Source organism: Sebastes umbrosus, chromosome 19 (assembly GCF_015220745.1).
Source record: "Sebastes umbrosus isolate fSebUmb1 chromosome 19, fSebUmb1.pri, whole genome shotgun sequence".
NCBI classification, from domain to species: domain Eukaryota; kingdom Metazoa; phylum Chordata; class Actinopteri; order Perciformes; family Sebastidae; genus Sebastes; species Sebastes umbrosus.
This window is the reverse complement of record NC_051287.1, coordinates 6791297-6805344: the sequence shown is the minus strand read 5'-3', so window position 1 is coordinate 6805344 and position 14048 is coordinate 6791297. Positions and strand designations below refer to the sequence as shown.

The 14048-nt window shown below is 40.3% G+C and overlaps 1 protein-coding gene across 1 annotated transcript in view; it reads right to left on the bottom strand.

The window, feature by feature from the left end:
• dcc (DCC netrin 1 receptor) overlaps positions 1-14048 on the bottom strand; it is a 251873-nt gene that overhangs the window by 223626 nt on the left and 14199 nt on the right. The window lies entirely within an intron of this gene.

Below are 14048 nucleotides of genomic sequence, written 5' to 3'. Positions count from 1 at the left end.
ATGATAAAAAGTTATTTTTGTAAAACTGTCATTATATCCTGATGGCATATCCTGCGGTGCATGAGACAGATAATCTGTGAAAAAATCATGTTCCTTTGTGTCCTCCTATTGCTCCTAATGGCATTTCACCACGTCCGAACAAAAACAACCAATCAGAGTCTCTAACGTAGCTGTCGATCACTGCTCGTGAATCTCGCAAACTCCGATCAAACTGTCACAAACTAGGCAGCGCTGATCAAATGTGAAGGAAGATTCTGTTACTGTAATCACTATTTCTCGCCTCAAATGTTTTCAGGAACATATTTTAGTGGACTATTCAGCTGTATGAGAAAGTTTTGACCCGGCTGCCATGTTGAAAAGCCAAAACCAGGCACCGCCCACCGGCTGGAAGTTACTGACTTCAGCTTTAATAATCCTTCCTTTACACGGCTGGAATGGATCTTGCAAAAGCAACACATTCTTAACCCCAACTCATCAAATATTGACGCTTGGTCAGTAGCCCAAACCGCGATCTTTTCCTAAACCTAACTAAGTAGTTTTGTTGCCTAAGCCTAACCAAGTCGAACTATTCCTAAACCCAGCTAGGTAGTTTTATTTTCAAAAGACTGGGGCGGAAATTGACACGTGCGTCGCGTGTTGCTGGACATTCATAGACGCACGAAAAATATTTTGAAAGTTGTGCGGAGCGTCATGAAAAAAAGGGAAATTCGTGTCTATGTACACGAATCAAAAAGATTAAATTACGGGACTATTTCAAAAACTGCTGTGAGACTGTGTTGGCCTCATACAGATACTAAAGGGTGCCTCGGTGCTTCGGAATCAGACGCCAAGGGCCACTAACCAAGCATCGATATTTGACGAGTTTGGAGTGAGAACAAGTTGACAAAAGTGAAAGCATATATAATCCTAACAAGTATAATTCAAAAAGACTATTTGATCCAAACTAACAACGAGGCAGCCTCCTTCCTCCAATAACTGACGACTGATGAGCTTCTTACATTATAATGCTAGGAGGCCTTTGTTATAACTATCTCAAACAGAGCAAAAATAATTCAGAATCATGTAACAATTGTTGTTGTATATAATTATTTATAACAGTATCAGATATGCAGTAAATTCCGAATTTCATCCAACTCAGTCAGAATGTGGTCACTTCTTCTGCTGCTCAGGTCATTCTGGGTACGTTTTTTCTTTTTCTGAGTTTCACTTATGTTTAAGTATAGGTCCAGATTTTTCTCTTCATACAACACATACATGCCATATGAAAGAGTAATTGCTCGCTCTAATCATTCCTCTTGTGAAAGATCCTTTCCTTTTGCCCAGACCAGAGTTCATTAAAAGCTTTTGTTGGAGAGAAAGTGAAAGGATTAAGAGAACAAAAGGGAGGCTGAGGCTGAACACCTGACGCACCCCCCCCCCCCCCCCCCCCCCCACACACACACACACACACAGCTTCAGTAAGTGCTCCTCCATATGAAGCAGTCTAGTGTGTGTGCACTGAATCAGTGTCTGACAGTTCCAATCGAGTCCAATTGTAAATTCAATAGCTTTTACTGTGGAAATAGCATCAAAACACGGAAACCGAAAACTGCTTTGTGATATTTCTTAGTTTGGGACACCTCCGTTAAGTGTCTTCTTCCTCTACGTAGGTGATGTGTACAACTTACAGTAAAATATAGAAAGTGCAACATAACAGAAAGTGTCTTTTTTTTTTTTTTTCGATTTACTGTTCTTTGTCCCTTTCGCTCCGTCCCTCTAGAGGATCGACTATTAAACCAACAGAATGAATGAAACAAACAAGCAGCTGTAGCCTGAGGCTTCTTTCTCACACACATATACACACAAACACACACACACACACACACACACACACACACACATGGTCCAGTCTTTTCCTTAGTTTGTCAAACCAGTCCTTGGTCCTCCGGAGGGTTTTTCTCCTAACGAAAAATCTATGTTTTAGTAAAGAAACTTAAGCATTGTACTCACTGGTCAATTGTAATCAATACCGGGCTATCTTTTCACTAACATGTGCAGCCATTGTGCTGTGACATTATATATAATAAGCATTGCCTGTCAGTTGGTGCAGATGGTCAGAGAACCTCCAGAGAGTTCAGGGGGTCGACACACTCAATGTGCCCAGGAACCGGCTGCCATGCTGGGCTTTATGAGTTCAGAGGGCCCCCTGCTGTCCCTGGAGCTCCACCAACACAAACACCCAAAACACACTTGCCAACAAGCCGTCCTCTTAACTCATTATTGTTTGTTGGATTTTTTCAAACCACTTCCGTCTGGATATCATCTCTTTCATAGCCAAATAAGATACTCTAGATTTGATTTATTTGAGAGAACAAAACTATAATTTGATACTTAGTATAGTATATTATATTATAGTATAGTATAGTATACAGTATACAGTATACAGTATATAGTATAGTATAGTATAGTATACAGTTTACGATATGGTATAGTATAGTATAATATACAATATACAATATAGTACAGTATAGTATATAGTATAGTATACAGTATAGTTGAGTATACAATATCGTATCATATAGTATAGTGTGGTATACAGTTTACAATATTGTATAGTATAGTATAGTATAGTATACAGTATACAGTATAGTATAGTATAGTTTTGTATAGTATAGGTTAGTATACAATATAGTATAGTATAGTACAGTATAGTATAGTATAGTATAGTATACGGTATAGTATAGTATAGTATAGTTTTGTATAGTTTAATATAATATAGTATAGTATAGTAGACATTATAGTATAGTATAGTTTTGTATAGTTTAATACAATATAGTATAGTATAGTATAGTATAGTATAGTAGACATTATAGTATAGTATAGTATAGTATAGTATAGTAGACATTATAGTATAGTATAGTTTTGTATAGTTTAATATAATATAGTATAGTATAGTATAGTATAGTATAGTAGACATTATAGTATAGTATAGTATAGTATAGTATAGGATAGGATAGGATAGTAGACATTATAGTATAGTATAGTATAGTATAGTATAGTATAGTATAGTAGACATTATAGTATAGTATAGTTTGTAGATGCTGGAGCACTTCCAGAGGGTTCAAGGGGCCTGCTCACTCAGCATGCCCAGGCACCTGCTGCCCTGCTGGGCTTTGTCAGCCGCCCTCGCTGTCCCTGGAGCTCTACCAATACAAACACAGACACACACACACACACACGTCTACTGTTTTACATCCCACTGTGTTCTGGAGATCAGTCGTCCTGAAGCAACTCACTGAAGCCAAACTCCAGGTTTTATTTATTTTGGACAAGAAAAAAAAGAATATAGTAGAGTATGATGTTTATTATTATTATTATTATAGCATGATATAAGAATGTGTGCAGATGGTCGGAGAAACCTCCAGAGGGTTCTGGGGGTTGTCCATCAGGCCCACGAGCCCCCGTCCCTGGACCTCAAACACACACACACGCACACACGCACACACACACACACACACACACACACACACACACACACGCACACACACGCACACACACACACACACACACAAACGCTGGCCGTGACTCATAATAATGCTGCTCATGCACAGGGTAAGAAATTAATCTCACACACACAGTGAAGTCAGCAGCTTACAGCGCCACACACACACACACACACATACACACACACACACACACACACACACACACACACACACACTGTATTTTATAAGCTTTCTTATTTAAATTCGCTAATTAAATTATAATTTACATGAGATTAAAGTCTTACGGAGGCTCAACACTGTTTAAGGACATTTTTGAGAGCTGCCACCCCGCCCCTATTGTTCTATCATACACATACACACAGTCTCACACACACATATGCATACACATGAGTATAATAGGCATCAAATCCCCCCTTCCACACCCCCCTCCACACACACACACACACACCGACAAACAAAGTCAAGTCAACAGTTAATCCTTCATACACACACACACTCACGCACACACAGTGACAGCAGTGGTGTTAGAGAGAGTGTCAGCGTTTATACAAGACTGAACAGATGTCGATTGTCCAGCTGCCTCCCTTTTCTGTGTGTGTGTGTGTGTGTGTGTGTTATTGTACTTCCATCTTTGCAAGGGTCAGTTTGAGTTTGAGGACGTTCTGTCCAGTCCTCAGCTTAACAAACGGTTGTTTGAGGGTTAAAACCTGGTTTTAGGGTGGAGGTCAGAGTTAGGTTGAGGTTAAAATGAGGCCAGGGGCAGGGGATACTTTATGTCAATGAGGGTCCTCACAAGAATAGAAGCACAGATGTGCATGTACAACCCCTGCATACACAGTCTAAGGCCCTGTTGCACACTGAGGGTAAAAAGAAGTAAAGTAACATTTATGATATTAAAAATTCATGAGTTTCTGTTCAGGTTCTGTGGGTATAATTCAGAGAGGGACGTGCTTCTTCGAGGCAGATAAAGTTGGTGTTTGCGATGTAAAACAGAGAGTCTGGTTAACAGACAGCTCTGTTTTCAGATATAACGAAGCAGAACTGCAACTTATTAAAAGTTAAATGAAACCACGGGAACAGAGTGCCGCTGCAGGCTGACGATCCTCAGTGTGTAATCATGTTATTTTACAACAGAGAGGAAAAAAAGAAAGGACTTCATTTTGACTAACAGACTAATGAGCTTTATCCTTTCAAAATAACTTTTTAATTAATTGTGATATTACATAAATTACCTCGTCTTGAAGCCAATTAAAGTGATTAAATCGGAGTTGGGATCTGGTTTTGCTGTGATTTAGTACCATGGTGCCTTTTTAGTGTCCTTTCATGATCTAAATGGTCTTTAGTTTTGGTTTGAAGGGCCGGCACACCTACACCAGTGTTTCCCTTACTCTAGTCGTCTGCTCAGGTTGAAGATTGGCGGACATGGACATTATTATTAGGGCTGTCAATCGATTAAAATATGTAATCGAGATAAATCGTATGATTGTCCATAGTTAATCGTGATTAATTGCAAATCAATCACACATTTTTTATCTGTTCAAAATGTACCTTAAAGGGAGATTTGTCAAGTATTTAATACTCTTATCAACATGGGAGTGGGCAAATATGCTGCTTTATGCAAATGTATGTATATATTTATTACTGGAAATCAATTAATGACACAAAACAATGACAAATATTGTCCAGAAACCCTCACAGGTAAAAAAAAAAAAAGTATAACATGGCAAACTCAAGCAGACAAGACAACAACAGCTGTCAGTTTGCTGACTTGACTATGACTTGCCCCAAACTGTATGTGATTATAGCGTTATTTAGCCTCCTTCCGAGCAAGCTACAACCTAAAAACTGCGTTATTATCGCGTTAACTTTGACAGCTCTAATTATTATACAGTACGTAAGGTCATCAAACCCTGGTGGTGCTGGTGTGCCACTGGTTACCTGGCAACAAGTACAGCGAAAGCCGGAGTGAATGCAGAATATAAAGCAGCAGTTATGACATCAAATCTCTATCAGCTGATCAAACAGCAGCAGGTGGTGGAGATGCTGTAGAAACCGTTCATTTCATCTTTTTACAGCTCTGAAGTGTTAACAGAGACACTACAGAACCTTTTTCCAGTGGGCAACTTCAGGGTCTGAAAAGTGAAGTCAATGTGGAAGTGGAAGTTAAGCTTGCATTCTTTCTAATAGCCAGCAGGGGGCGACTGCTCTGATTGCCAAAAAGAAGCCGGTAACACTTTAAAACAACCGTCATATATAAATGATGAATTGATAGTTAATTAAACTTAGTTAATAGTTATTTTAGTTTGTGTAATATGAAATAAGTTAGTTTATAAATCATATATCATATCATAGCTGATAAGAGATGATAAATTACATACTTATTACATTAGTGAAGTATTTATTAACAGTTTATTGTTGCACACATAATAACATTTTATATACTATAGTAAGTATCTGTTAATGAATACCAAATGATTTATAAAACTTTAAGAAATCATTTGTAAAAACATCTTTAAATATTAGATAGATGGGCCAGAAACTAATTATTAACAATTGACAAAGTATTAACTATCTAAATAATATTTATGTGACACAGTATGTGTCCAGATGCCTTCAGACTTTTTGTAGACCGGGCTGAGTTGTTTTCTGTGTTTTTCCTCCTGTGTTCCTGTACTGCCTTTCCATCCTGTGCCCATCTACACACCTGCTCTGAATCAGCCTCGTTAGTTCCTCCCAACCAATCAGCTCCTTCCTTGTTCCCAGTGGTTTTCCCCGGCCAATCAGCTCCCTGCCCATCCCTCGACCTAATCACCTCATCCCCCTCACCTGCAGCTCCTCCGCCTGTCTCTCCACGTGCACTTCATTCTCTCGTCAGATCAGTTAGTGTTTAAGTTCTGGGCTGCGGCCAAAAAGTATTTTTCTCTTAGGAAGGTTCCTAACGGAGTGAAATGATCCAGAAGTATCTGAGTAGCAGCCACGATAAGAGCTGTTTGAATTCTCTAAATGATGAGGAAAGGTGCTTCAGTGCTTCCTTTCTTATCTCCTTTAGCATAGTATACTGTGACACTGTCAAATGTATTTTAACATTATGACTGATTAAGATTTGAACACAAATCTACTCCCTGGTGAAGAATCACATCATTAAGACTTTTAGTAAATTAAATGGATTGTCTCATCGTTCTTACAGTTTAATCTCTGTCTTCTCCAAAATCAGCACTTTTATCTGAAAACGAAAGGTTCCCCCGAGGCGATCGCTGGTTGAAATATAGCAGAAAAGAGAAAAGAAACTGTAGAGACAGAAGAACAAGAATCAAACACTTTTCTATTCATTACTAAATCTGCTGAGCTGTGATGTGAATGTGAACCACGTTTAGTTTTAATCTCTTTGTGTTCGTACAAAAAAGGGGATTCAATTTGATCCTGTTAGTCTGTAATCTCAAGCGAAAAGAAACAAGATGCCAAACTAATAATCATCATCAACATTTAAAGGTCTTCTTGTGATCACAAGGAAGTCTTTTCATGAAGATAGCTGATATCATCTCCACTTTAAAATGTTGAGTGATGACATTGAAATAAGCTGCAGGATTAAAGAAGCTAACCTTCTAACATTCAAATTCATTTAACCTTTATTGGTTCAAGGAGACTTCTCTTTTGCCCTGTGTGTACAAAATCGGACTTGGCAATACGAATTATATGATCATTGACCAATGGGAAGTAGAAACTTGGATTTACTGTTGATAAGATATTCTCTTTGAGGAAATGTTTTCTTGTTGGAATAGACAACCTTAAACGTAACCCCACCCCCACACACACTCCTCCCCGATCACACATGCTGTTGCTTTGTTGCTTTTTTAACGGAGAAGGACATGGTGCTAATAGATACTGTCAAAAATACAATCTCAGTTTGCTGCTCACTTGGTAATTTTTCAGGTCACGAATCTATCTGTAAGGAATCGTAAGCTCTTTTTACACATGCACTGCAACCCTGAACCTATCTAGACTTTACCCAGAGGAGCTGCATGTGGGAACGCAAAAGTCCATTCAGTCATTCGGACCACACATTAATCAGACTTTACCCCGCCAGCTCCCTGGTGCACTGAGAAGAATTCACAGCGAGCAGTGTGGGCGTGTTGATAATGTTTCCATGCGGCTGGCGCGAAACCAAAAGAAAACAAACATACGAGGGTGAATCAAGAGGGTCATTTACATGAAGACGTCAACCAAAAATGTGTTTTTTGAGAACTGGAGAGATAACGAGATTCGGAGATCTCTGTCGGTAAGGGCCGATGCTGAAATCGTCGGACAAATCCAAGGAACGGCAAGAGAACTCGGTTGTTTATGACCAAATTACGAATCGGCTACATGACCTTGGCGTAATCCACGTCATGTCCAACCAAACAGAGTATTTTAATTGGTGAGAACACGTCTGACACAGACAATCTCGTCTTGTGTGCTGCATGTGCAAAATGGCAACTTCATATGAGTTTATTTGTTTTGATTATGATATATCGATATTGACCATCAAAAAATGATCTTGGTGATAAATTTGGCCATAACCCCCAGACCTAATACAGGACAATAAAAACAAACCCGGTCTCACGAGAAGGCGTAAAAATATTACGACAAACACGTGTCATGATTATGCATTTTAGCCTTTTTGCATGTCATTTGTACGCCGATTTTTGCATGTCATTTGTAAGCTACGGAAACGTCCGCAGTGAGGTTTAGGCAAGAACACCACTTACTTAGGTTAAGGAAAAATGGGCTTAAAATAAGTACGAAAACTAAGTCAAACACGACAAACTTCACGAGACAAACATCACGAGGCAAACGTCACGAGACAAACGTCACAAGACAAACGTCACGAGACAAACGCCAAGAGACAAACATCACGAGGCAAACGTCACGAGACAAATGTCACGAGACAAACGTCACGAGACAAACGTCACGAGACAAACGTCACGAGACAAACGTCATTAACATTACTTACAAAACAAAACACCGGGAATTACACGAGTCTCCTGGTTAAAAGTCTGGTCTTTGTTGGACCAATCAATCTGCCCACCATAAGTGGTCTTTCTCACTTTTTATACTACTTCACTTACTGTTACCGTAGCATTTATACGCAGATGCATTTACATTGCAGTCAGTACAGGATACATGGCGTACAAATGGCACACGGAAATCAAGAAAGGCGTTATTATTGCACGCTAAACGCCTTGCACATTATCGTGCCATTTATACGCCTTTCATGCGAACGGGCTGATAAAAACAGTCTTACAAGCACGGGGGAAAATTAGCAGTAAGAGAAGAATTTAACATACAAAACTGCAAGTAGCAGATAAGAATACAAATTAATTAAGAAATTAATCAGCATTTAGTTTTTGATAATTCATCAAAAATATGTTCAGGTTTTTACAAATGTGAGAATTTGCTGATTATTTTGCCTTCTTTGATAGAAAGCTGAACATTTTGGACTGGGATGAGTCATTCTTTTCTTTCATTTCTTTAGTCGGCAGATTAATTAATAGTATGAATTATAATTATTTGCTGCAATAAAACTGATAAAGGGAAGACCATATGAATGTAAGTCAAGGGAGCAGGTTTGTTGTGACTGACAGAGAGACACCCCTCTACTCCTGCACTCACATTATTCAACTGAATAAAAAAGTCGTGCTGCCATGTTTAACGTTTAATTTCTATTCAAACATCTGCAGTCAGATATGTGGAAATAAACTCACTCCCGTCTCTGCCAGTCAGTTTATTAGTGGATGCAGCAGCAGTCTTTGTTTTAAGAAGAGCCCATCTGCTGTGTGTGTGTGTGTGTGTGTGTGTGTGTGTGTGTGTGTGTGTGTGTGTGTGTGTGTGTGTGTGTGTGTGTGTGTGTGTGTGTGTGTGTGTGTGTGTGTGTGCGCGCGCGAGTCAAAAAGCCAGAAATGACCTCCTTTTCTTCTTCAATCCCACTACATCTGCCACGACCCCTGACTGTGTGTGACTAACACTAAGTGTGTGTGTGTCGGACAGATGGGGCAATGAGTGTTGATTGTCATGGAGATGAGGGTGAACCCTTTCACCACTCACACACACACACTCACACACACACACACACACGCAGGTCTGTATCCCTCTCTAATTTCATCTCTACTCTCTCTACCGCTTGCTGTGCTCTAAACTAGCTTGTTTGCACCTCCATAGAGTTAAAAGGTCAATTAAGCCGGTTTCTGTGGCCACTCCTCAACTGTGACTAAATAACTGAGACGATGAGGTATATTTCCTTTGTTGACCACCGATGTTACCTAACAGCCCAGTCTCATTGCAAGGCGAGTAATAGACACGCCTGTCCACCTGAAGAAAGCGTGTCATTGTCACGTTTTGTGTCGCAGAGACGTGAATATTATATTCCTGCATGAAGGTGCAGTGTTTTGTAGTGACGGTTGTCACATGGTGTTTGTCACGTGTTTCCTGTACTGGAGTTACTTTGCTGCCGTACGTATTTTACTTAGTTAACATACTTATTTTAAGCCCAACCATGACATTTTCCCTTAAGCCAACTAAGTGTTTTTCTTGCCTGATCCTAAGTGAGTGGTTTCATGGCCCCCTGCTGGTACTGCACATTAATATGTTAATATGTTTTCTTTTTACCCTGTCAAAAGTTTTTTTTCCTTATCCGATGAGAGGGTCTTACTGTAAAGGACAGAAGGTCTCATATCCTGAACAGATTGTTAAGCCCCCTGAGGCAAATTTGTGTCTATACAAATAAAATTGACTTAACTTGACTTGACCACAGGCATGTGATATTCACGTCTCTGTGAGGCAAAACGTGACACTGACACGCTATCCTCTGGTGGACAGGCCGGTCTGTTACACGCTTTGTCGAGATAGCGGGTATGTTACATTTGTACCAATCCCTGATACTTCCTGTCCTCCCATGGACCTCAATGGACTCCATTAGGGCTTTTTCATTGGCACTTTTGGCCGTGCCGACTTAAACCATGTCGCATTGATTTGTGTTTCCATTTCCAGTTTAAACGCGCCGAGTTGTGCCGAGTTGTGCCGAGTTGTGCCGGGTTGTGGCGCATGTGCACTGGGATGGACCATCTCCAGAGTCGGGCCCAGTTGCGCCCGACTCGCCTCCAGCCTCCCACTGCTTTTAAACGTCATCGAAGACAAGTGCGTCATTAGTTAAAGACACACCTTAACGCTGGTAGCCCTGTTGTAATGGAGATATAAATCCCTGCCGGGCATAGTCAAACCGAGTCAAACCGAGTCAAGCCAAGCCAGCACGTGTATGGAAACGGGGCTCATATGTCTACAAGACCAGCTCAGGTCCATGAGGCAAAGGGATCTTCCGACTCAGTATAGTGTTCAACCCCATTCTGTCTGAAAAGACATTCGTGGATGCAAATGTTTCCACTTAGTAGATAGAAGGATTTATTTTCAGTGTCTGATTATAATGCACTGCATATGTTACATAGTCATTAATGTCTGCTGTAGTTAAACACATTGAACCTACAGTCTGCATGTGTGTGTGTGAGATCTGCAGTGTTAAATACATCATGAGTCATCTCATTTACAATAATGTAAAGATAATGTGCATGCAGTGAGTCGTGCGTAAATGTATCTGTAGGAATGAGGACAAAGAAAGTAAAAGCTGAAGCTCTTCTTCTTTGTCTTCTTCTATCATTGGTTGGCGAGCACTTCTGTTGTGGAAACTGCCCAGAAACCCTCTTATTGTCAATCTAGCTAGGAAAGCCATCCATCCTCTGAATGCTCTAGGTCTCTAGTTTGTGGCTGTAAAGTTTCATGAGGCTGTGATTATCCACAGGTCACCACAGGTCATTTTATACAGTCATGTCAAGTTTCAAAAAGTGGTCTCACTATATGTAATGGCTACTATGGAGTCAACACACATGAATACAGTTGGGCTCATTGGATTCACAAGAGTCTCAGTTTTACAGTGATACACAATTTATGCAATTCTAAGACTGTTTAATGACCCCAGTATGCAGAAATATTCAAATACATCATTATAGAATAGGTGGAAATAACACATTTATACTGCATGAAAAAAACTGCATGTGATTATCATAAAGTGGTCATGTCTGTAAAGGGGAGACTTATGGGTACCCATAGAACCCATTTTCATTTCCTCTCTAACTAGCCATAAAACTGAACCTGCTAGAGCCTCTGAGAGACAGTAAAGTCAGTCGGGATCGCCCACCATCCCGCGGGGGTCTCAGATGTTTCTGCGAATGAGTGCTCGTCTCCATCCACTGAGCTGAAAACAGCAGGGTTTGCTGAATCCAACTTGGAAAACTCGTACCAGCGAACTTCATGGAAAAACGCGAGGAAGTTTTAGGATAAGAAAATGATTCACGCCACCTGGGACACACTGCGGTGACATAAAACCCAATGCCTCATTTCATATTTGAGATATCTCGCTCTGGACCCAAGGATTTGACGGATTAACAGACTGTTAGCCAACATTCACTGACTTGTTGACAGATGATTGGCAGATTATTAATTATTAATACTTGAAAGCAGAAATCAGCTCTGGCAGAGTCTCTGTCACCTGCTGCGAATGTGTCTCAAACAGAAACATGAAAGGAACTGCTGGGTAAAACAGAGCCTGGACCGCAGCCAATCGGCTGTCAGAGTGGGAGGATGATGCCTCAGACACAGTCTGCACGCTAAACCTTGTTAGTCCGTCCAGTCTGTCAGAAGGAAAACTACCGACTGAGATATGAGTCAAAGAGGCATCATACCTTGATAACGTAAATACTGAAAGAGTTTAATTTTCCAGAGTTAGGTTCAAATCCTCCTAATAATGTAAATAGTGAAACATTCAGAGGATTTGATTTCTTGGATTTCCTGCCGTGCATGTTTAATAAGACTTAAATCTGTGTCATTTAATGTAATTTGACTGTTTGATGAGTAGATTTTCATTGAAAACATGAGGTGTTTCCTCACTTCGCTGGCAGCTTTCTGTATCTTAACCTGAGGGGAAAGCAAAAAAAACTTAATAAATGTGATTTGAAGTCTGGGTGGAAAATTAAATGACTTGTAAAGATGAAGGTAGTTTGTTGAATACGAATGAGGGTCGCAGAGGGAGGCGTTCAGGAGCTGTAATTAAAACCAATCCAGACATTTAAAACGTCTGATTCAGAGCCAAAAACTTAAGAGGAGGAGGAGGAGAGACGCTGCCGGCTGCCTTGCGCAACAACAAGACAATACGTTTAAATACACAACTATATCCACATCGATGTGCCTCCATCTCCCATGTTTCCGTGCCCGAGACGGTGCCAAAGCTTAAAAGGAGATGCAGTTGAAATCTAGCTGATCTCCCGCAAACGAAGTTTCACGACATCAGACAACAGTTTTTAGTTCCGGTTGTTCGGGACAAAGTGTGGTCGACTAAAACAAACTTTTAAACTACAGCAGTCATAGTAATAATATCATCAGTGATAATAATGAATCATTCCGTGATGTCAGCGGCGTGTTATCCTGCAGCCGAGCTGTCACCTCTTGCTGCTGATGCAGTTTGACGTCGCTGCTGCAGGCGGAGAATTAACATCATGACCGAAAGTTACGCGCAGGAAACCCACTGCTGTAGCTGCAGGACCGACTCTCTCTGTGTGTGTGTGTGTGTGTGTGTGTGTGTGTGACTGTCGCTGGTTAAACCGATGTGACATTTCTCTGAAGTTTGTTTCAGTTGAAACAAATTGAGACATGAAAGTTTTCCAGGTCAGTGAAGATGTTCCCGTTTTTTATACACAGCAACCGGTTTATCCGAAGGTCACGACCTCTCTGACACTGCCCGGGTCATGATGAAGAGTGACAGGGTCGAGCTGACTGACACAGTGATGTCACCTAACCTTTATGTCTCGGGGGAAGGATGACAGAGGAGACAAACTGCTGGGTTCAGAGCTTCAGTAAAGGACAATACCGCTAGTTTTTTATCATGTTTAACTACAAATCCAAGCTTTCTATTTCTGCCGATCATTTTTAAGATCATCCACAGGTTTTGATATTGATCTCCTTCCTTCCTGTCAGCTTTCAGTTCATTTCTATGAAAATATACCTGCAGAGATTTGAAGCTTGTAATGAAACTAAAGAGTTTGGTAACACTGTGGTCTATTGGACATCGATTTTGGAGGTCCTTGACATGAAAAGGTTTGAGATTGCTCTCAAAATCTGTGTGCTGGATTTTTCTAACTTCCGTTTATGTTCATCGCTCCCTTTATGCTCCTCTGGGAAGCAGCCGGGCAAAGACGTTTAATAAATAAATAAATAAGTAGGTAAGTAAATAGTATATTATGCTTATTTTTAAATATTTTTATTTATCAACACAGGCCATTTCGGTAGAAACATAAAAATTATGACAGAATAAATAATAGTATTGTTTTACTTTTGTACGACACTTTGTAGGCGGACGTTTCACGGAGGCGTAGTTCTGCTGCTGGCAGCTCACGTCGCAATGGAATGAACAATCGACTTTCACTTCTTATCAATATACGTTCTTTGCCGGGCTGATAGACAACAACTGGTGTGCTGCCAAAACTT